The sequence below is a fragment of the Equus przewalskii genome, chromosome X (assembly GCF_037783145.1).
Source record: "Equus przewalskii isolate Varuska chromosome X, EquPr2, whole genome shotgun sequence".
Lineage (NCBI taxonomy): Eukaryota > Metazoa > Chordata > Mammalia > Perissodactyla > Equidae > Equus > Equus przewalskii.
The window spans coordinates 3,658,139-3,683,491 of record NC_091863.1 but is presented as its reverse complement, the minus strand read 5'-3'; the positions used below and the strand labels follow the sequence as shown (position 1 = coordinate 3,683,491).

General features: G+C 38.4%; 1 protein-coding gene across 11 annotated transcripts in view; it reads left to right on the top strand.

Annotated features, from left to right (window-relative positions):
- Positions 1–25,353, top strand: part of NLGN4X (neuroligin 4 X-linked) — a 296,314-nt gene that overhangs the window by 9,319 nt on the left and 261,642 nt on the right. For all 11 annotated transcript variants that reach the window (XM_070605425.1, XM_070605421.1, XM_070605430.1 and 8 more), the window contains exons 2-3: positions 21,987–22,154; positions 25,231–25,320. The gene's annotated coding sequence lies outside the window, so the exon portion shown is untranslated. The remainder of the gene's footprint in view (positions 1–21,986; positions 22,155–25,230; positions 25,321–25,353) is intronic.

The following is a 25,353-nucleotide window of genomic DNA, read 5'->3' as shown; positions in this document are numbered from 1 at the left end:
GAGGAAGATTGGCACAGGAGTTAGCTCAGGGGCAATCTTCCTCACCAAAATGATGAAATATCTAACTGTGGCTTTTTTTTTTTTTTTGAGGAAGATTGGCCCTGAGCTAACATCTTTTGCCAATCTTTGAGAAATATATAACTGTGGCTTTTTTTTTTTTGAAAGCATGAATAATATTTTAAATTCTAATGTCTCTGAGTCTCAAAGATTGTAAAATCACATATAATTGTCTCAAACTCCACCATTCCTCATATAATTTATTTTTCAACCATTTAGGTTTTTTAACTTAATGAAACAATCATGAAAATAGATAATGTTACTCATACAGGCAAGCTAGGATTGCTTAAATATGGAGTACAGATTGCATTGTCTCAGAGGAAAATTCATCATGGCGATTCTTCAAAAAAATATGAAAACATGATAGCAATTGATGGGAAGAACTCCCAAATCAGGGATTCTCTCTTAAAGAGGCTCCCCGATCAAATAATTTTGGAGAACCTCATGTGTCACACCCTTCTCTTGAATTTTACACTGAAAACAGATGCTTTAAGGACCTGAGAAGCTCCACACTAGTGGATTCAGGAGACACGACAGATAATTTGAGATTCTTTGTAATGAGTGTTACCTAAATTACATAACTATAATCATAAAACTATGTTAAGAATACATCTGTTATATTTTACTGACACAGAGCAGAAAGAAGAGCTAATAGAATCTAAGGTTACTTGAAAGTGTTTAAATTGCCAAGGTAATCTGGAGAAATGGACTTGTTGGGTGTTTTTTCTTTCTTCATTTATTCAACATTTGTTGAGGGCTAAGAAGTGGTGATATGAAGTTGTTTATATTATATATAAGTTGTTTATTTTTCCTGTATTATCCATATGACAAGGTCATTTTGCACCTCTTTCGTAGCAGTAAAAAAAAAATAAGTATGTGTATGTGTGTGTGTCGGTGGGGGGGGGGGGTGGGCACAACAAAGCATGAGCCAGACTCTTGTAATTAGGGACAAAGAAGTTTTATATCAGAATCTCCTTTCCGTTTGTGTGTTTGTGTTTAATCTCTCATGTCCTATGTCTAAAGCTAAGGAAAATAACAGCCCAATCAACAGTTCATACAGCTTTTTTAAATAGTTAAAGGCAAGATCACCAGGGCCATATAGCTCAATATGGAGTTAGGTTCACTTTGTAATTTTCAGATGGAGATGCAACACTGTTAAATTTTAGCTTCTTCAACAGGACAGGCTACTAGGATTGATGAGAAGGAGATGAAGACATTTGATAAGGAATGGGGAGGTGACCAGGAACCTAGGTGGAAAGGATGCCTGTCGTAGGGGATGCTCGGACGGCACCTGTGTCCCAGGCCTAAGTGAGCAGGCTGCATCTGTCTTCTGCAGAAGCATCGACATGCGTCTGTGGATGATAAATTTACCACATGCCAAGCTTATGTAATGCAAAAAACTGGAATAGTTTAGATGACAGTATGGAGAATTACTTGAAATTGATGTCGTTGGAGATACAGAATCATTGAAAAGCAGACAAGACATTTTGAAAATGAAAAACAAATATAAAAAGGAAAAAGGCAAAAAGCTTACTTTTGGATTTATCTTTGCCTATTAGCACAGAGACATCAGGGTGAGGAGCTGAAATGTAACCCAGCAGGTGAGGCGGGGGAAAATACTTCTTGCTCAGGACACCAGTGAAACAGAAGTGGGAAGAAAATGTTAACAGTTACACTCAAGTTAAATAATAGTTAAATGTGCAGAGAAAGGAAGTATAAAGCAGAGAGACTAGAATGGCATGGCAGAAAGGGGGAGAAATCTGAATTTGTTACAGCATAAAACAAACCAACCAATCTCAGCGAAAGCGTGATAGGCGGGTGAATTGTGGAGAATGCAAAATAGCCCAATAAAGCTGTTATAAAAAAATAAAGATGCAGGAGAGTCGTAATTCATAACATGGGAAAAATATCATCTCAGCAAAAATTCTCTGATAATTTAGGTTCGTAGTGGAAGTCACACAGTAGCGAGTTATGTGAATAAGACAGTAGTTCACACATCACTTCGCTTAACATTTGTGCCAAGGTGTTTTATGATGATTCAGTCGGCTACGACAATTTCACAAAGTAATGTCCATGAATTTGTGTGATAATTATATTGGTTAAAAAGTCTCCCTTTGATGAATAACAAGAATAAGGCATTACAATTTATCAAAATTGCATGAAAATTACATAAATAATCACATGTATTAATTTCACAAATTTTGGGGTATTTAATCTGGTCACCACCGAATTAACAGGAAATTGTTCAGTTGTACAAGTTTATGTAAAATGTCAGGATACACGTTGGGCTTTCGTAGAGCTGAACGATTTCTTGTTAATTTGGATGTGACCAGATTAAGTGTGTGTGTCTATATAATTTATATATGTCTATATAATTTACATCTATAAATTATATAAACACATACATATGTATTTACATATGTATAAATAATTTACTTTTTATTGGGAAACATATCTCCCTGAAGATGTTTAAAAGACAATAGTTCCTCTGCATCGTGCAATACCATAACAGAATCAGTAAAAAATTCAAATGTGTTATTTCTATTGACAAAATTTGATCATTACAATTCTATTGATAAATTGTTCCAAGATACGTGTTGATCTTTTCTCTCTTTACTTTAAACATAGCTCAAGGAAGAGAAAACTAAAAAGGGAAGGAGATTGCAATATTATATTTAAACGTAAACTATACCCCTCCTCCCAATATTCTGTTTAATTTAAAGAAACCACAGTACAATCTGAAAATTAACAGCATCTACGGGGTCTCAGGGCATCCCTGGAGCGTGGTGCTGAGCCCAGGGGCATTTGTTACCTTTGGTCGGCATCCCTGGTTTTGCTGGTGTTGAAGCAGCTGTCTATTCCCGTGCAATGGTCATTGCTTCTTCTGGTTTTCTTGAACGTGCCAGTTGGTGGCCTCTCACCAGAAGGAATTTCTCCTTTACCACTTGTTTCTTATGATGTTGAAAGCTGGCTGGGATGGATAGCGCAGCTGGCTCCCTCTTGGTCTTGCTGGTGCTGGGATTCTCACCAGAGCAGGTCAGAACAGAAGCAGCTGCTGCCGCTGCTTCCTCCTTCACTCCTCCTCCTCTGGTCTGATATCCTTCCAAATCTACTTGACAGGAAAGACAAATCCTGTCTTCAAATTGTGAACATTATATGCCATATAAATTTTTTGGCTATTTCAGTTTATGGGGTGGGAGAGCAGCACGCAATGATTCCAGGAAATTATACATCTTTATCCACTTTTAATTCCGGGAATATAAAAATGTGCTTAAATGCTTATTAAATTGCATATACTAATTATGAAGTATAGTTGGTTGGAATATTCATGATAAAAATGGAAAATAATTTAGAATCACAGGTTGTTAGGTATTGAAAGTAACGGAACAATCATTTGTATTCCCTCAATTACATAGGAGGAAACTGAGTCACAGAGAGCTTCAGTGATTTGTCTCAGATTGCACAGCTGGTCAGTACTTTTAAACACTATTTGCGAAATGAAGAGTGAACGCTTGCAATTTCAGGGTTTGATATATCTGTTTTTGCCAGTTTATGAGAAGCATACAAAATTAGTGGAATCACCAAACAGGCTGATAAAACAGGCACATGATTTCATTTTCAAAACCTACTTTTCTTGATTGTGCAGCAGAGATTTTAAAAGATAAGTCATTTTGATGAAAGGAACTAGAGGAGGAAGCAGAAAAAAAATCTCCAAAATTGAAAGCAGAACTTAAGTTGGAGCCCCATTATTTTCCTGAGTTACTAGGAAAGCAGCTTAGCTGGTTCAGATCTCTTTTTTATTTCTTCATTCTTCATTATTCTCTATAAGAAGCCAGTATCTTTTCATTTTTGAAATGTAAATTAATGGCATTTATTTATTATACCTTGCCGCATTTCAGACATTCTTAGGAGAGGAGGAAACCTTTTCAGGAGTGCGTTCTCTCTCCCCACAGAGTTTTGTCCAAGATGGGCATTTTATGTCTTTCATCTCTGTAAACACTAGTGGATTCTACTTCTCTGTCTATCTCTAGTACTGTGAGATGTAATCAAAAGGAAAGAAACATCTGTCACCTAAATTTAAAGACAAACAAAAGGTTCCTAGAGGCAAAAAGATCCAGGAGCCACATTTTCAGGTGAATGTTGAGGACTTTAGCTACGTGGAGTGAGAGAAGGCAGAACATGAAATTCAAGCATAAGGGCTGGTCTATGAGTGCCTCGTCACATTTTGGGCTTTGCATATCATCTGTCGATTCTCCAGAGGGAGGTGACTTGAGTGACTTGGTGAAATCGGTATTTTTGATGACGATTCTTATGCATTTTTACGATGATTTGTCCAATAAGGAGGCGACTTGGTAAAATCAGTATTTTTATTACAGTTTTGTAATTGTAACAGAAAGCAGGGTAAGGAATTGCTGGCTTACTCAGAGCGTAATATCCATCTCGTGCATCAACAAAGCCCACTCCTGACCCCCATGGTTTTGGACAGGGGTTTGTTGTAATGTGGACCTGAGAAACCTGGAGTATTACAGTGTCACAGCTTTTATTGAGATGCTTTCTGTGTACCTGAGAATTAGTTATTGTTTGGCAAACAGCTCTGCTGCTTTGTCATGGGTCTTTTATGCTTTTTTCTATTACCTGTCTAAAAGCGTGCACATGGAGCTGTCAGTAAAGGTCTCTCTCCATGTCTGATGCTAGTTTTCCATGATGCCTTAATATAAGTACACTTAAAATGGATCCTTTCTTTTTCCAGTGAATGGAATCTTAAAGTTTTAGCCTTTTTGTTATTACTTTTATGCATCAGAGCTTTGAGTCACAGGATTAAAACCAGGAGCTGATGGTTCCGTTGGGTGGAAAGTTTCAGGGTAAGAAGCTAACAGACCCGCCTCACTGGGATAGTAATGCTGACTCCTTGATTCTTACATGTTGGCTAATTTTACAAAATATAAAACTGTGTTTTTATTCTTTAGGACATTTTTAGAATACTGTTTTCATTTTTAAAAATAAACTTCAATTTAAAATAGGTTTAGTTTTACAAAGAAAATGTAAAGATAGTACAGAGTGCCCATTTATCCCCCACCCAGTTAATGTCGTATATTACCATGGGACATTCAAACCAACACCGACACATTACTATTAACTAAACCCAAGACTTTATTTGGATTTCACCAGTTTTTACGAAATGCCCCCTTTCTGTTCCAGGATCCCATCCAGGATACCACATTGCAAGTAGTTCTCATATTTCCTTAGTCTCCTCTGTTCTGTGAGTTTCATGACCTTGTTTTCCCTGACTTTAATGCTTTTGTGGTATTATGTAGACTGTCCCTCAGTTGGAGTTTGCTTGACGTTTTAGACTAGGGTATGTGTTTTGGGTATGTGTTTTGTCCTTCTCATCATCATATCAAGGGCACGTACTATCCATATGACCTTCACTCTTGACTTTGACCTTGGTCACTTGGCTGAGGTATTAGTGTTTGCCAGGTTTCTCCACTGTAATGTTACATGCCCTCTCCCCTTTCAATAGTTTATTCTTTGGAAGCGAGTCACTTAAAGTGCAGTCAAGGTGAGGAGGAGGGAGAATTCAGCTCCACGACTTGGATGGTGGAGTACTGACATCAGTTATTTAGAATTCCTCTGTAAGAAGGATTTATTTGTCCCTTCTCCCACATTCATTTATTTATTTATTCAATCATTCATTTCTATAATTATAGATGCATGGATATTCAGTGTATACTTCCAATATTATATTACTGTTACTTATTTTGTTACATATTTAAGTATGTTGCCATGGTTTGGACACCAAGAAGTCTTTTCATTTTGCTAGGTGGTAAATGAGAAGCTTCTACATTAAAGAACCACTGGAGGAAAAATCCCATCCAGGGTTTGGATTTGGAAGGAGGATTCTATTCTTTTTTTTCTTTTTTTTCCTTTTTCTCCCAAAGCCCCCTGGTACATAGTTGTGTATTTTTAGTTGTGAGTCCTTCTAGTTGTGGCATGTGGGATGCCGCCTCAGCATGGCTTGATGAGCAGTGCCATGTCTGCACCCAAGATTCAAACCGGTGAAACCCTGGGCCGCCGAAGCGGAGTGTGCGAACTTCACCACTCAGCCACGGGGCCAGCCCTAGAAGATTCTATTCTTGAAAGGTGTGGGACCCTAGATGTGACTTTGATGTTTCACTCAGAGTCTGGCTTGCATTGGTCAACTCTGCTCACCCAGCTGGTCCAGGGGTGTCCAGCATACAAACTACTACCTTCCATCAGGTAACCTCAGCAGACTGGCAAAGTTCAGTGTCTTTGACAGTGCTTCATTGCATTAATTTGCAGCCTTTTTATGCAGCAAGCAAAATGCCCACGCTACAGCTTCAGAGTGGTATGGGGATCATTCCTTCCCACAACTCATCCTTGTATTTTTCAATAAATAGGTAGGAAGTTGAAGGAACGTATTATTGACCGGAGACTTCCAGTGACATTCCATTGAGAAGGTTAGATTTCAGAATGGCCGTATGCATGGCCCTGTGCATCTGTTCACCATGATTGGTATTTTAAAAAATGATCTCATTCTTTTAACGTTGTGATGTATGTTTTGATGTAAAAATTTAATATGCATATAAGTGGTTATCACTTAAGTATATCTTAAGAAGCATTCTTTTTTGAATTCTGGAAACTGGATCCATTTTATGAAAAGTCATACAAACAAACTCTAGCTTTTTAAAGGAGCTTTTTAAAGACAATGTGTTTTTCCTCACAGAGAAGGGAGGAGGAGTATTACAGGAAATACGGAAATTTTGAAAAAATGTAAAAATCAATCATCATTCTTTAAGCCAGTGGTTAAAGAATTTATATAGCTTCTGCCAACAATTCTCTGAATATTTTAAACATAGATATTTATCTATCTGTATCTACATTTTTATCTGTACCTATATCATAAGTGTATATATGTATATATCTGCATATATAGCACATCTATATCTGTATATCTATACCAATACCAGTATCTATAGCTATTAATATCATAACTCTACCATATCTGTGACTATACCTATAGCATATTGTACCTATCTCTGTCTATATTTGAATTATATCCACATATATATCTCTACATCCATACCTTTCTTGATGTCTATATCTCTTTCTCTGTAAATATCTATATCTATGCCATTTTGAACTTTATATTTCCCACAAATCTTTAAGATTATTACAAATTTCTATAAGCATTATTTTTCATGATTAATTCTCTCAGAAGGTTATGACTTAACTATCATTTTTATTTTTTTCACTTAGGATATTTTACAGTTTTGATCCTGTAACTTATTTTCAAATTCTTCCATGTAAATCCCACATACTTTGTCAAAGGGCATAACTTGGGTTTTTTTGTATATTTTTGTGTACCGTTTCGATTTGTAAACTTTGTTCTTTTGTGTCCTTTTTTAAAAAAAAATACTTTTATGTATACTTGCAATCTTATGGAATGTTTACTATTGAAAATTTCAAGTGCATGCAAAAAGAGGAAGAAAATGGAATAATGAATCCCATGTACCCATCCATCAGCTTCAGCAATTATGAATGCATAGCTGAATCTCTAGTATTTAACCTCAACCATTCCTCTCATTCTCATGGCACCATGTCATTCATCTAAGGATACGCCAGTATATTGCTCTAAAATATAAGAACTATTTTTTTATGTAGCCATCATATCTCTACCACACCTAAAATTGTCAACAGTTCCTCAGTATCATCAATCATCAAGTCATCAAAGTCAAAAATGATTTTTTAATAGTTTGCTCTCTCACCCAATGTCTATGCATTGCAAAGTTTGATTTGTCTTTTGAATTTCTTTTCCTCCATCTATCTCCCTCTCGATCCTTTTCTTTTCATGCAAATTCTTGCTGAAAAAACTGCTATTTCTTTTTATTCTATATGCACGCAGGTTATGGAATCAGCAAAATGTAGTACTCAAGTTACTTTTAAAGGAACGGGAGTGTTTTCCGTAGTAGTCAGTCTTAGATTACCACCTCCATAGGGAGGAAACCTGCAGTGCTCTCTGCAAAAGGAAAGCCAGGTGTGTGTGTGAGGGCTCTTTGGGCTCACCCAATCTCATTCTATTTGGTACCTAACAGATACACAGTACTGATGAGAGGCAAAGAAAAAGACAGCAGGAAGGTAGCCATTGTTCCGTCATTAAACACAAACACACACAACTGCCAGCTTTTCCTCTTTGCCAACTCACAGTTAACTAAATTATGTCAGTTTGGTTGAAGTCTATGCTGCGTATTATATTTAGAAAGATAAAGACTAAAGAATAGCAACCTAATCTATACACTTACAGTTAGCCATTGTTCTTATTGCTAAGGTAAGTGTGCTCCATTTTATTTTATTTTTCTCCAGTTTTATTGAGCAATAATTGACAAACATCACTGCATAAGTTTAATGCGTATAGCATGATGGTTTGATTTACATATATTGTGAAATGATTACCACAGTAGGTTTAGTTAATATCCATCATCTCACATAGATACAATAAAAAGAAAAAGTTTTTTTCCTTGTAATGAGAACTCTTTAGATCTACTCTCTAAACAACTTTCTTATACACCATACAGCAGTGTTGACTCTAGTCATCATGCTGTACCTTACATCCCTAGTACTTATTTATCTTATAACTGGAAGTTTGTACCTTTGGCCACTTTCCTCCAATCCCTCCTCTGCCTACTCCTGCCTCCGTTAACCACAAATCTGATCTCTTTTCTTTTTTTTGAGGAAGATCAGCCCTTAGCTAACTGCTGCCAATCCTCCTCTTTTGCTGAGGAAGACTGGTCCTGAGCTAACATCCGTGCCCATCTTCCTCTACTTTATATGTGGGATGCCTAACACAGCATGGCTTGCCAAGCGGTGCCATGTCTGCACCCAGGATCTGAACAGGAGAACCCATGGCTGCCGAAGCGGAACGTGTGCACTTAGCTGCTGCGCCACTGGGCCGGCCCCTGATCTCTTTTACTATGAGTTTGGTGTTTTTGTTTAAGATTCTACATATAAGTGAGATCATACAGTATTTGTCTTTCTCTGTCTGATATCCTACTTAGCATAATGCCTTCAAGGTTCATCTATATTGTCACAAATGGTGGGATTTCCTACTTTTTTATGGCTGAATAATATTCCATTGTATATCTATTCCGCATCTCTCTTATCCATTCATCTGTTGATAAACACTTAGGCTAATTCCATATCTTGGCTACCGTAAACAATGCTGCTGTGAACATGCCAGTGCAGATACCTCACAAGATAGTGTTTTCATTTCCTTTGGATAAATACCCAGAAGTGGAATTGCTGGATCATATGGTAGCTCTCTTTTCAATTTTTTGAGGAACCTCCACACCGTCTTCCATAGTGGCTGCACCAATTTACAATCCCACCATATTGTTGGCCATTTTCCTTATGCTAATGTAAGTATGTCCCTTTTTTTTTTTTTTTTTTTTTTTTTTTAAAGATTTTATTTTTTCCTTTTTTCTCCCCAAAGCCCCCCGGTACATAGTTGTGTATTCTTCGTTGTGGGTTCTTCTAGTTGTGGCATGTGGGACGCTGCCTCAGCGTGGTCTGATGAGCAGTGCCATGTCCGCGCCCAGGATTCGAACCAACGAAACACTGGGCCGCCTGCAGCGGAGCGCGCAAACTTAACCACTCGGCCACGGGGCCAGCCCCGTAAGTATGTCCCTTTTAAGACAGCTTAGGGACAAACAGATGGCTAAGGAAGATGGTTTCTCATCACTCTTGATTTATTTTATCCCTTTCTCCCAACAGCTTTATTGAAACATAATTGACATATAACATTGTGTAAGTAGAAGGTGTACAAAGTGTTGATTTGATACACTTATATATTGCAGAATGATTGCCATCACAGCGTTAGCTAACATCATGTTACATAGTTATCATTTCTTTCTTGTGGTAAGAACATTTAAGATCTACTCTCCACAATTTTCAAGTGTATAATACATTACTGTTAACTATAATCACCACGTTGTACGTTAGAGCCCCAGAACTTATTCATCTTCTAACTGGAAGTTGGCATTCTTTGACCATCTCCCCATCTCTCCCAACCCCTCACCCCACAGCCCCTGATAACCACCACTCTACTCTCTGTTTTTAAGTTTATTTCATCCTGCAGCACAATAACATAGAACCTTTGGATAAATAGCTTCATTTTTGAGAAAAGTGATACATATTAGATATTTAACTTGCAAAGCAAAATGAGAGAAGTGACTTATCAACCTCTCAAAAAAATGATCTTGCTATAAATAGCAGGTATGCCCCACATGTTTGCATGTGTGACTCTGTGTGTGTGTGTGTGTGTGTGTACTTGATAAATCCAAATGTCTATACTACAGATTAGGAATATTAAGCAATAATTAGTAAGAGATCATTGGAATCTATTACAGAATGATGCATTAGAGAATTTTGCAAACAAGTAAGTGTGGTGTAATATTTAAAATGTGATTTGATTCACTGAGATATTTTTCAGAAATACATCTTTCTTACAAAACAAGATTTACTAACCTTGGCACTATTGATATTGGGGATGGATAATTCTTTTTTGTAGTTGGCTGTCCTGTGCATTGTTGGATGCTTAGCAGTAAGCCTGGCCTGAAGCCTCCAGATGCCGGTACCACAGGCATCCCCCGTTGTGACAACCAAAAATGTGTCAGAAATTGCCACATGTCCCCTGGGGATAAAATCCATCCCACCTCTTTAGGAACCTCTCTTATACAGTGAGGTGTACCTATCTCAGACTTTACACGGGGAATTTCATAGTCTTTGGGACTCTATTAGTCCGTTATGTATGCTGGGCATGACCGGAGAAACTGGGCAAACCGTGCAACGAGACATAGTAACCACATTATTTCAGAAGCACTTTTTCATAGCAACAGTCGACTTTATGAATTGTATCAGTTGTAATGAGAATTAGGTCAACGTTTGGAGATAGTCATTATAATGCACTTTATAGAAAAGGAAGATGGAATGGATTTATGTTAAGTGAGAGCTTTAGAGAAAATAAAAAGTGAGAAAAGAAAAGAAAATCCTTGATAAGTATCTTTCAGAACAAAGTGCAGAACGAAATGCAGCCAGCTTATCTAAAATTGGGCAAAATTGCGTTGCAAATGAAAGTGCGGTAGATGGGAAGACAGCATTTGAACATTTGATGCACAGAATCTGATTTACAATTCTACAGATGTGCACAAATTGGTGAGAGCTGTCAGTTATTTAGAAGTTATTAACGTCAATGGAAACACTAGAAATGTGCTGCACAGAAAATTAAATTTAAGACTCAATGAAAATGGTGTTATATTTTCTGAACTGTTACATTGATTGATTAAAATTAGATTCTCCAACAAAACAAGAATTCTTAATATTCTGTGAGAGAATACAAGACGGATTTATATGGAACAAATGTGTTTTTAAGAGATGTATTATTAGCCTCATAGATTCAGAATTAATATCACTAACCCTACAAAATGCAATGTATGATTTGTCATAAATGACTTCATAATAGGTTATTTTGTGCTCTTGTTTTTAATTTCTATAATAAATGGACACCTTTTACATTTTTTATGATAAAGGGAAATGCAAAACCAGTTACTTTTATTCAGATGGTAATAAAATAGCAATACATTGCCCTACTTCATTTAAAGTGCTGACCTCAACTCCGTACAGTTTCTAAAAGTCTGAATGATACGAACCGAGTAATTACTAAGAGTTTAATTCTGTAAAATTGGATTGTGGACGTGCATGCGGTTCTTTTTCTATGCACATTTCTTCAGGATTTATGTTTGCTATATTAAATATCATTTCATTGTATTCATTTCCTGGTTCATAAATATAAGTGTTTTACTTTTTCTTGTCTGCATTTTTAAAACTTCGGTTATATTTTTGAAATGTTGATGCCATGGCTAAAATATTCTAATTAATGGAACAGATGTAAAATAAACTTTTGCTCCACAAGGTAACAGGTAAATAAGCTAGGCTCCAGCAAAATATAATTGAAAAGGAAAAGTCCATTAATTATGCAATTATTACAAACAGTGTTTTGATACATATATGTAAATTTCTCCAAAACGCAATTCAGTTGCAATTGTCCTCATGTCTATGGTGGATGCGTTCGTGAATGGGAATTATGCTGATAGCACACATTCTGGCCTCATTCATCAACATGATGCAAACATGTAGAAGTGGCAAGGTGGTTTTTGTATGATGATAAAATACCTGGTTGAAAGTAAACACATCCAACCTGTCATCCAAAAGTTCTACTTCCACAATTCCAAATACTGTGTGTGCTTGTGTGTGTGTGTGTGAGAGAGAGAGAGAAAGAAAGAGATCTAGTGCAATTTACTCATTCTATTTCTCTCTAGGTTTAACACTAGAAACTAAGGCAAAAACACCACGAGTCCAACCATCTCATTTTACAAATAAATTAAGTGTTGGGGGTTGAATTGTGTTCTCCAAAAACACGTCATGAAGTCCTAACCCCCAGTACCTTAGAATGTGACCTTATTTGGAAATAGGGTCTTTGCAGATGTGATAAGATGTAACTGGTGTCCTGTTAAGAGGGGAAGATGCCATGTGAAGATTCATACACACGGAGTGGGAAGGCAAAGCGAAGATGGAGACACATGGCGAGAAGATAGCTGTGTGACCCTGGAGGCAGAGATAGTGGAGTGATACAGCTCAAGCCAAAGAAAACCAAGGATGGCCAGCAGCCACTTGAATCTAGAAGAGAACAGGATCCTTCCCTGGAGCCTTCAGAGGGAGCGCAGCCCTACTGACACCTTGATTTAGGACTTCTGGCCTCCAGAACCGTGAGAGACTAAATTCCTGTTGTTTTAAACCATCAAGCTTGTGGTACTTTGTTACAGCAGCCTTAGGAATCCCATATACCAAGATGCAGAGCTCTCTATGGGACTTATCCAATGTGAAGCAGCCAGGTTCGGGTAGAACTGGGGTGAAGTGCAGACCCCGATGCTTGCTCCTCAGCTTCTCTCTGTTTCTCCAATACATTCCAGCAGTGGGAGGACACTTGTCTTCCATGATCATCTCTGTTACATCCAATTTTTATAGATGCCAGGGCACCATATCACAGCATCCACACATTCTGGAGTAGGGGTGGGGGGTCCCCTTTTAATTGCAGTCCTTCTAAGGGAAACAGCAGGATTTCACACCCCTCAACTGTAAAATGAGTAGGTTGGACCAATCTCCAGGTCCTTCCCAGCTCTAATTCTGCATGATTTGAGAGCCATGATCATTGTAATTAAGACTCTTGACTTGAATACTGCTCATTTGAAACCATGATTAGTGATACAACATGCTCCATGTATTTTCTGAATAAATTTCATCATGACCCGATTAAACATCTGATACAAATACGGAAGAGGGAGTTTGCAACTCAACAGTGTGTAATTTAAAACAAATTCAGAGGTATTGACATACCGAAGGGCATTTGGACTGTCAAAAGTCTGGCTGGATCATAAAACACAGTGTGGCATTTATGGTGGAAAATATAAACTGCACTAAAATTAAACTTGGAAGAGGGGTACGATTCTTTGTGTTTTATCTCTGCCTCATTCTTCCTACTGTGTCTGACTCAGGAAATATGAACTGCAACAATGGTTTTCTCCACTGTATTTTCAACTGCTGACTCTTGGACTGTAAACAATTAAGCAAAAGAGCAAACCTTTTGTCTTTCCTCTGCTTATATGGGCCAGGGGACATGCAGTCCAGTTATTCATGCCCTCATCTTTCTTTTCCCTGAGGAGATATTTATCGACCTTTATAAAGTGGATTAATGGAATCTTCTTTAATCTCACTGTTGGTGTGAATGGCAGAACCTTTGGAAACACAATCATATGTTTAACACTTTGAGCAATGAGTCCCTGTCCTGGTAGCCACTGGACTTCCTCTGGGGCATAGATAAGGAAGAGATACAGCCCCCACATGGAGTGTGTGGTCTGGTGGAAGGTGGAGGCACTACTCATATGATGACATAAATGCATGTGACATCATTATTTTAATAAGGGTGGCGCTGTCAGTGTGTATGGGGCTGAGAGGTTGTGAGGATTCCTAATAGGGGATGGTGCCTTAGAGTCGGGTTCATGGGAGGTCTTCCAAAGGAAGTGAGACCTGCAAATTGGGAAGAGGTTGAAACAACCTAAAGAAATGATGGGGGAGAGAAAGGAATGACGACTAAAAAGTGTGGAGTTCAGAGCTGGTGCTGCAAAACCTAAGTGATGTGAATTAATGGAAGAGTTGACTTCTGGTCTCTTTATTTGCCTCATTGCTTTGTCCGTGGATCTGTGGATTGGGGCTAAATTCCCATCCACTTTATTAAAGACCTTCTCCAAATAATACTATCAGGAAGATTGTTACTGGAAGGAGACATTACATCCTAAGTATTTATTGTTTTTGAAGCAGAGCGTCTAGTGCAGTGTTTCTCAAACTTGAGCATCAGAATCCCCTGCGGGCTTGTTCAACACAAGGCCCCACCCATTCAGGTTTCTAGGTCAGTGGATTCCAGATGGAACCCACCTGAACTTGCTGCTACTGGGCTAGGGGTCACACTCTGAGAACCACTGCATTTCAGTCTTTTCAGGTTCTGTTTCCACAAACAGCCTGTTTGATTTTTGTATTCCACATCCTATTTTGATCTTTCCTGTTTAGAAGGTGGCTTTAGTACTTCTGGGTCACGTTGCTTGCTTTTGGTATTCAGTCTTGCTTGACTGATTTATAAGTTATCTCTGTTTTCAGGTTCCTGGTCAGTTCAAGCCAACGCATATTTATTGGGCATCTAGTATGTGCTATGGACTGTGAGGGATGTAAAGATTAATAATAACCTCCATAAAAACTCATAGATATGTTAGACATTATTTATTCCTCCGTGGCCTCTAAATGCTTGGCTCATAATTCAAAACACTAGAGTAACGTGAAGGCAGCAGATTGCTTCCCATTCCAGGGCTCTAAGGGCACATTCTGTCTCAGACAAAGGTCTGTACTTCCAGGCTGCAGGGAGCTATTCCTCCTTCAGAGACTGAGAAACTATGAATAGAGCATCATTCATTCACTTGATAACCATGTATTCACATCTTATTTTGAGAAGGTCACCAGGCTAGATACCTCAAGACATAGAAACACAGATAAGATTCAACCCCTGATCCCAGTGAGATCACAGTCCCAGTAGAGAAGACAAAATGATCAATGAAATATCTGTACTATAAGACATGCCCGTCATACCTTCCTTAAGGAGGGTAAAAACACAGATCTGGGAATATAGCATCTTAGTTTCTACACGTGTCCTTTGGGCCAGTTTGTTGTCTATTACTGTGTAAAAAATTGCCCTAAAACATAGCTTTAAGCTCATAGATTTTCTAGAAGTCAGGAATTCAAGAGTTGTCTAGCTTGGTGGTTCTGGCTTGGAGTCTCTCACAATGCTGCAGTCCACTTATAGACTGGGGTTGCAGTTTTACAAAGGTGTCAGAGAATGTCACTTATGTGGACAATAGCAGGGGGCGTCAGTTCTTTGCCACATGGGCCTCTCCCTAGGGCCAGTTACACAATATTGGCAGCTGGCTTTCCCAAGAGTGAGTGAGGAGAGAAAGAGAGACAGGATGAGAGAGATTCCAAGACAAAAACCACAGTCTTTTATACTTTGATCCTGAAGGTGACGTCTTCACTTCTGCTGCATGCCATTTGTCACACAGTCAAAACCTGGCACAATTTGGAAGGGGATGGCAGGAGGATGTTAATACAGGAAGGTAGGGACCATTAGGGGCCATCTTGGATGGTAGACCATCACAGCAGCTTTTCCAAAGGAGGTGGCTTGTGATCTATGTCTTAGAGGATGGATAGGGTTTTGTCAGAAGGGCAGAAGGGAGAATGAGTAAATATGTGGGTGCATCAAGTGTGGAGTGAATTGATGGGTTGAGCGCTATTTCAAGTGCAGGTTTTTGAGTGTGGATGATTAAATTGAAATTAGAGCATTTTAGGTGGTGGAACCCAAGGGTAAAGCTGATAGATGTTATTCTGTAGGTGCCGGAGGAGACTTTTTTTTTTTTTTTTTGCCAGAACTGAATCATTTACGGAATGTCAGTTTTCTGGCAGTGAATATGATGGAGGCAGGTAGCAGTGGAGGTAGAGATCGAAGGCATGAGGCTAATAGCGTAAATTGAGATCTAGTGATGGTGGAGACAGGAAATGGAGAAGGCATGATATTCCTGAGATGCCTTGGAAAGATGGTATTGATGGGACCTGGCAACCTACTGAATAGAGAACAAAACAATGAAGTAGCTACCAGAAGTTGGGGTTATATTTTAGGTAGTTTAATTAGGGCAAGAGAGAGGGTTCAGAAGTTGGGTGGGCAGGTCATTATTGCCATATGCTTCAGAGATCTAGGAGACTGACAGGGAACATGTTATTTTTTGGTGGTTATAAGGAAATTGATGGTCTTTAAAAAGATTATTATTTTTCAATCCCGGATTATCTTGTTATAGGGTTTTTCTTTCTGAATCTAGTCTGACATATTCATTATTAAGACCTTCTCAATGATTCTAATTATTTTTCTAAAAACCTGTTTATATCCCGACACGTAGTACTTTAAGAGAAGGAACCCTTAATAAGAAAGATTTCTTTATTTACTCACATATCGCTTCTGCCTTCTTTTCTGACAGTACCCCTGGATCTCATTGGTTGCCCAGCTGACCACTGGAGGGGCTGACCCTTCAACAGAGCCCACATTCTCTTTTCAGTTTCTCCATAGACTCTAACATGCTCATTGCCCTTCCTTTGAGGGAGGGCCTTTTTCCTTCCTTGAATTTCAAAACGCTCTGCTCTCTAGTTCTCCTCTACTGCCTTTGATTCCTTTTGCTTTTCTGACTCTCTGCTCGTCCTGCTTCTTCTGTTACTGTTGCTTCCTAAATTCCAGCCTCAGGCCACTTCTCATGCTTCCATACTATCCCATATAGTTCTGCATCTACCTGTGGTTTAACCACCACTTCCACCCAGGAGACCCACACGTCTCTGCTTCCTGCTCTGACTTCTCTCTCAAGTTCCATCCTGCCCTTACAGTTGCCTTTTAGACAACTTCACCCTAGTGCTCTGCCAAAAACTCCATTTCAGTGTGTCCCAAACTGGCCCATCCTTTCTCTTCCCAAGCTTGCTCTATTCTGTGCATTCTTTTTTCCTATGTCCAGCATCTTCTCCATTCGGTTGTACATCTTACACTTTAAATCCCCTCTTCAGTGCCCCCAGTGTAAGTCGATTTCCATGTCTTGTTATTTCTTTGATTGTGATGCATTTCCGCTTTCCTTGGCATCTTCTCACCTTATGCTTTATCTTTACTATTTTAATGATATCCTGTTTATGGCCTTTCACACTCTCCAATCTATTTTTAAAACTATTCCTGCTCCGTCTTCCTAAATAATAGATTGCATAAGATGACTATCCCATCCCAAAACCATCAACAGGCATCCACAGTCCTCCATCCCTTGCCCCACTCACATCTTCACGATTTTAATCATCGCTTTTACTCTCTGGCTACTTCATGTTCCATCCAAACTGAGCATTACTGGGATTCACTGCTCTTGTTCCTTAGTTTCTTGTTCGCTCATTCTTCTCAGGCTCTCCTTCAACCCCACTATTGTATTTCCCTCTACCATATCGTTTGGGGAAAACACTCCTGTGTTTCTCCTTTACTCACACGGTCAGCAATACCTCCTGACACCAGATGTGTGAGTGTTTTCCCCACACCAAGCCATTCTTTGTGACACCAGCTGGGTATTCTATGGTTCAATTCAATTTGACATTAACTGGCATTAGCACAGACCCCACAGGTTAAGGAGTCAGTCCCACAAGACTGCCCCCCCACTTCAGAAGCCAATTGCAAGTAGTAGGTCCCCTGGTTACCCACAACTTCTCTCAGACTTGGTTACAAATCGGAGATCTCCACCACCTGCTCCTTGGATTTCATCATTTGCTAGAGCAACTCATGGAACTCAGGGAAATGTTACTTAATGTTTTCCAGTTTATTTTATAAGAAAGGATATGAGAAAGGATACAGATGAACAGCCAGAAGAAGAGATACAGAGGGCGACGTCTGGGAAGGTCCTGAAAGCAGAAGCTTCTGTCCTCATAGAATTGGAGTGTGCCACCCTCTCAGGATGTGGATGTGTTTGCCAATCTGGAAGCTCCCTGAACCCTGTACTTTTGGGATTTTTATGGAGGCTTCATCCCGCAGGCATGACCAATCATTAACTCAGTCTCCAGCCTCTCTCCTCTTTCCAGAGCATAGGAGGTGGGCCTGAAATTTCCAAACTTCTCCCCATGGCTTAGTCTTTCTGGTTACCAGCCCCCATTCTGAAGCTATCCACGAGCACCTCCCAAAGAGTCATCTCATTAGAACAAAAGACACTATTATCACCCAGGAAATTCCAAGGGATTTAGGAGCTGGGTGTCAGGAACCAGGATCAAAGACCAAACATTAGAACAGAAGATGCTCCTAGTGCCTTTATCACTTACGAAATTACAAGGGTTTTGGGAGCTCTAGCCAGGAACTCCAGGCAGAGACCAATGTATACATTTTCTATCATTTCACACATATCCATACCTTATCCATCACGTAGGGCTAAGATTCTGTTCCACTCACTGCCTTCCTCACTTCAACATGCATTATCCACACTCCTCTTTGCCACTCATCAATTTCCACCAGAGGAGCCAGGCCACTAAAACTTCCTACCTGTGTGGATTTCAATAGCTGATTTTTCATGTTTCACTTTTCTCATCTGTAAGAGAGTTTTGAAGAGAGTACCTACCTCTAGTGATGTTTGCAAAATAAACAAGTTAATTATGCATGTAAAGTGCCTTAAAATATGGGCTCATCTTAGGTATTGAAGGCAGGCTCTTCATATTATTTGTGTTTGACCTTATGTTCCTTTTTCTGAGTCTAAAATGTTTTACAAAGGGTGGCTTCATATTACACTTAGATAAACTCCAAATTCCTTTTACTGGCCTATTTTGCTTTAAACAATGAGCCTCCTGCTCACCTCCCCAACTCCATTCCACAGCATTCGCTCATTACTGCACTGCTGGTATACCAGTTGTCTTCCGGTTTTGTACTTTAAGCATGTACCAAATTGGGACATTTGCGTATGCCACCTCCCCAGCCTGCACATCCTGCCCTCTTCCCACTTAAAATGGGTTTCACATTCTATTGTTTTCATATTTAATCCACTGTTTACCTCCTTCTCAGTGCTCACCTACATCGGAAAGCATTTTTATTTTTTGTTTACTTGTGTGTGTGTGTTTTTAATGTTTTCCTGCCTTCCCTGAAAATGTATGTTTCATGAGTCTGGCACAGATGAGGTGCTCATTGGGTATTTGTTGAAGAAATGAGGACAGTCATGCGCCACATCACGACATTTTGGTCAATGATGGACTGCATGTACGATAGTGGTCCCCTAAGATCAGTACCATATAGCTTACGTATGTAGTGGGCTATACCATCTAGGTTTGTGTAAGTATACTCTGTGATGTTTGCACAACTATGACATCGCCTAATAATGCATTTCTCAGAATATATCCCTGTCGTTATGTGACACATCACTGTAGTTATAAGACACTCTGTGCATATTCATTGAATGAATGAGAAAGTCAAATGTTGCATGTTAAGGACAAGTGTTAACAACCCAGCCATCACAGTTTTCTTAGACATGTAGACAAACCAGAGAGGCTCTGAGAGAAGCACATCTTTGATCATTTAACCAATTTCTTGTAGAATGAAATTTGTCTTTAACTTAAGGGAAAATGAGCCTTCCTTGATTGTTTAGTTTGGTATTTATAAACTAGCATGATTTACTGAAAATGTATGGATCATTCAATATACTTACGTGATTTATTTCTAAATGCCTATTTATTTTCTAAAATCTTCTTTGTGAGTATTCATGTGCCTAGAGCTTTTATAATTTTTTTTCTGTATTTTTTTTAAACATCATAGAAAAGCTTTGTCAAACTTCCCATTCTAGTCCATGCCTAGAAAATTGAGAGTGATAAATTTTAGGAAGGCTAAGAATTTTGGAGCTTAATCTTTTAAAGTCTTACATTAAAGTTATAGATCTGCTGTGCAGCACTGTTTATTTTCACTGTTAGCTGGATGGATGATTCGATGTACTTTTTAATTTTGTTGTAAAGATTTGTGTCAAAATTAGCAATGTAGACAAGAAATGAATTTCTTGGGAGTTTATCAGAATTATGGGATGATTCAGGAGGAATAGTATTGTGTAAAATTGATTATATATATTTTAAGTTACTCTTTTTAAATTCTAAACTGAAATTTTTCTTTGTTGTTTTTTTCCTTGACTTTTATAATGCTAAAAATTAAGCCATTTTAACATTGCATAAAAAAATACGGAGCAAATCCAAGACAGAAACAAATGTTTTATTAAATATGCATCCTATACAAAGTGGATATAGTCTAGAAGATCATTCTATCTGAGAGGTGGAAGACAAAATTTGGGTTAGATAAATTAGTGTGCAAATTAAGATCATTTATGTTAATTTTAACATTTACATACACATCTAGAAATATCTGGGATGACCCCGCTGAAACCTAGAGATAAGTTCTTTTCTCACCTGAGCGTGAATTTTTTTTCTTTTAGCTACACAAGAAAATCTACCAAAATTAAACTTGTTCCTCTCATTTTTCTTTTAGAAATTTAATGGGTCACTGTGACACAAAAGAAAACTAAGTAGCCGGCCCTGTGGCTGAGTGGTTAAGTTCTCGCTCTGCTTTGGTGGCCTAGGGTTTCACAGGTTTGAATCCTGGGCGTGGACGTGGCACTACTCATTAGGCCATGCTGAGACGGCGTCCCACATACCACAACCAGAAGGATCCACAGCTAAAATACACAACTATGTACTAGGGGGATTTGGGGAGAAAAAGCAGAAACAAAAAAAGATCGGCACCAGTTGTTAGCTCAGGTTCCAGTCTTTAAAAAAAAGAGAAAGAAAACTAAATACATGATGAATGATGCTAGGGATTGTGTGTGTGGGGGGGGGGGGGGAAGATTGGCCCTGAGCTAACATCTGTTGCCAATCTTCCTCTTTTTGCTTGAGGAAGATTGTCACTGAGCTGACATCTGTGCCAATCTTCCTGTTGTATGTGGGATGCGGCCACAGCATGACTTGACGAGTGGTGCTAGGTCTACACACCTGGGATCCAAACCTGTGAACCCCAGGCCACCGCCGGGGAGTGCACAAACTTAACCACTACACCACCAGGCCAGCCCAGGGTTTTTAAAAAAATACCTCTGAAATATCTTTAGGTTTTAAAAATAGGTCTTTATTGTCCTGTTTTTGTGTATATTTGTGCAAGTCTACACGCAGACATTAGGAATGAGTGATATCAAAGTCTTGGGAACTCTTGGCTATAATCATGGCCCAGACTTCTTGAAGATGCTGGAGGGTCTGGCATAGCTTCTAGCTTGTGCTTTCCATAGGCTGTACTCTGACAAATGTGGCCCTTCTCTCCCACCTCCTTCAAGGTCATCTTCAATGCCATCTCCTAAGACATAGCACTCTATTCCTTATCACCATACAGGATCTTGTGTAGTTATATATAAGCCCTTGCTTTGATGAGGCTCTGCCCCTCAAGACCACAAGCTGCTCTGAGGGCAGAGATTGTGTCACATTTGTCTTTGGAATCCCTTTTCTGTCCTCATATCTCATTAATGGACTTGTGCTCAACAAACACTTGTGAAATGAAATAACTTTGGATTGCTAGACAATATTTATTGGAAATTATTTAGATACACAGGAATAAAATCATATTAGTACCATACTGAAAAATCAGAGGTGCATCAATGCCATCCTCTGTGAAAATATTTATATCCTTGTACCTTGTGTTCTAGGTATCCATTTGACTCATGACCAGGGCACATTGGAGTGGCTATGAATGTCTCTATGAACCTCAAAACCTCCAGTTGTAGAGATGAAATTATATGGAGTGTCCTACTTGAAACGTTGTCATAGTGTGGAATAGATCATCCTTAGTTTCCACATCTGATATTCCTCAAAAGGTTTGTATGCTTTGAATAACGTATTCTACATATGCTAAGATTCTATTGAAATGATATAATAATTTGTTGTAACATTCACTAATATATTAGTGAAGTATAATATCGCTAATATATTAGCAATTCCTAAATATTGGTTTAATTAGTAAGTTCCCCTGTTTAATCCACCTCAACTGTGTAAAATCTATCATCACAGGTCATGTATGTTTTTAAAAGATTCTTTTACATGTAAATCAATACATATTAAATATGGTATAAGTCTTTACAAATGATATGTAATTGGTAGGCTATAGTTTTTATGTGAAAACAGATTATAAAATGTAATTTCATATTAATTTTCAAATAATCAGCTATTTGTAATCATATTTATCTGTCTTAAGGCCTTCTATAATAGGTCATCCAGTCCAAATTTAATGGTAAAATCAAAAAGTATTTTAATCTAGAGAATTTTCTTTAACTTTTGAAATGTCTTACTAGCCACATGACTATATCTTAAAAGTTAACTTTAAATACATGAAAAGAAAAGCTTACTACATGATGCCCACAGTGAACCATGTAGCAGACAATAAGTGAAACAGCTGAAGAAATGATTACTTGAAGGAGAAGTGTTGAGGATGTGGATTCTCCACCGATATCAACATTTAGCACCAAAATGGCGTCAGATACCGGGGTAGCGGAGAACCTCTGCCTTTCTCTGACTCTTTGGGGTTTGGGAGTTTCTGACATAAAAACAAGTCTGGAAGAATGTTCTGTGGTGCGTTCACACATGAAGGGTTATCCTTTAAGAAGAAATAAGAAATATGTAGAGCGTATTTCACCTTGCCTAGCAGGAAAGACAGTACCATTCGTGTTGAGGATAGTGACTAGGGCCCAGTAAGAGAACTGGAGATGGTGAGGGAGGCAGGCAGGATGGGTGAAAACAGTCCTGACACAGAATGCACCAGTTTTAATTACAGTCCTCCCAGACGGAATAGTATAGATGAACAGAGTTCTTTCCAGGGAGTTTAAATAAAGCTGGACGACCACACGTTTAACATGATAGGATGAGAACATTTCGTTTCATCAGATTTTAGTAATATCAGATTTGAAAATAAAAGAAACACAAGCAAATACGATTAATAATTCCTTCTCGCTTGTGTACCTAAAAACAATCTAAGCAAAATCAAGCAAGCCAAGAAACAAACAAAAACTCAAACCTACCATAATAATTTTAAAACATTTTTCTTTACCCTGTCACAAGATGTAAAGTATGGCTGGACATAAATCACACTAATTTTTCTAGAACTTTTCTGAACCGCACATATACAGTTAAATTTATAATTGTGAATTTAAAACTTGAGCCAAGATATTACTTCTGATCAAGTTAAATAGAAATAAAGCCAATTTCAAAGTTGTAATAGTGATAATACGATGTTAGGAGAGCTGATTTCATTGAGCATCTACTATGTGAAGCACTCATGCGTTACAAGGAGGCTCTCTTTGCTATTAATATCAAATAACCTCTTTGTCACTGATGAAAACCATTTTAGGTGTAGAGTCCCAGTCTGGGGACTAAGGATGTGGGAGAGAAAAGATTGAATGGCGCCACCTGAGCCAACGTAGCATGGTAGATGGAAGCCAGACTACCTGGTTTGAGCCCCACCTCCACCCTTCACAGCTCTGTGATCTTGAGTTAGCTAATCTCTCCCTGATTTAATTTTTTCCACTAATGGTGGTAATGTTCTTACCTACCTTTTATGCTTGTTGAGAAGACAAAAAGAGTCAGTATATAAAGCACTCAGCACGTTAAATATCGACCCCCTATGTACATGTTACCTATTATAAATGTTACTATTTTATTTGTTTTGGTGAGGAGGCAGCTTGACATTGTGAAAAGCGTGTGGTCTTGGAGTCAAGATTGACTTAGATCTGATTCTCTGCCTTAGAGCTGATGAGCTGTGTGACTTAACATCTGAATATCAGTTTTTCTAAATGGAAAATAGATGTCATGATGTCCACCCTGCATGGCTATCAAAGGATCAGCAATAATGAATGCAATTATGACTGTTGGTACATATAAATTAATTTTCACAAATATGTTTTAATCAACAATATATATGAAATACATACAAATTACTAAATGTGCTAGATACCATGAATAATGAAAAACGTAATTAAAATATGTCCCCACCTGCCTATAATTTAATAATGTGCTGGCTCATTAACTATGAAACCCAAAGACTTTATGTACTTAGTACTAATATTCTTCAAGTGTTGAAGTAACTCGAGAAGTGCATTAAATGATTTATCCTCTTTTTCTGCTTACTACCTTCCCTAGAGATGTAAAATGTTGAGTGTCAAAGACAAATGGGTGTTCTGTCAAATGTCTCAAGTACGCACTTGCCTTGTTACAGTCCTCACTTGTAAGTTGAGGGAGCAGTGTTGCATGAGAGTCGTCCTTTAAAGAGAAGATTCCATGGTGAGATGACAAGATAAGTGCCAAATGGTCCTGGGATGATTACTGATCCTATAGAGACTAGTTTTGTTGTCGTAGACCCAAGAGAACAGGGCACGGCTGGATCTTGTCCATTCTCACCCACCGCTGTAGGGGAAAATAATCTTTCTGTTGGCCGAGGATTAGTTCTTGCAAATGAATGATTTCTAAAATGTTGATTGGCTTTTTTCACAAATTAAATTTTGCAAGGATTTTAAATTCTTAATTCAAACAAGCTAGATCTTACATAGACATGCACTAAGCTGATGGTTGCCTTCAACAAAAATTTAACGGTGCCCAGATGAATGCAGCTGAGACATACGTTGGTAACCTCAAACTTGTCTTTGTTTATTCTGAATTCTCAAACTGCACGTGGACTAAAACGGTTGGTTACAGAATCGACATTTAGCTGTGCCTGTGTGTCTTCTCTTGATTAGTTGCTTGAATTATTAGGGAACTAGTTAAGAATTACTTTATGCCACTACCAGTTGGTTCTTGTAACCACCCAAAAGAAAACTTATAAGGAATGTAACACTGGTTTTGAAGCAATAGTGCCATCTCTTTTACCGAGTGGAGCAATATGTCTCTCTCTCTGTTTTATTTCAGTAGGGAAAAATGTGCTGAGATGGAAAAGAAATCAAGTAGATTTCCATGGAGGCATTTTTAAAGGCATCTTCTTAGAAGGACAATGTAATGGTAAGTATCAAGAATAATCATTGACCTTGGCTG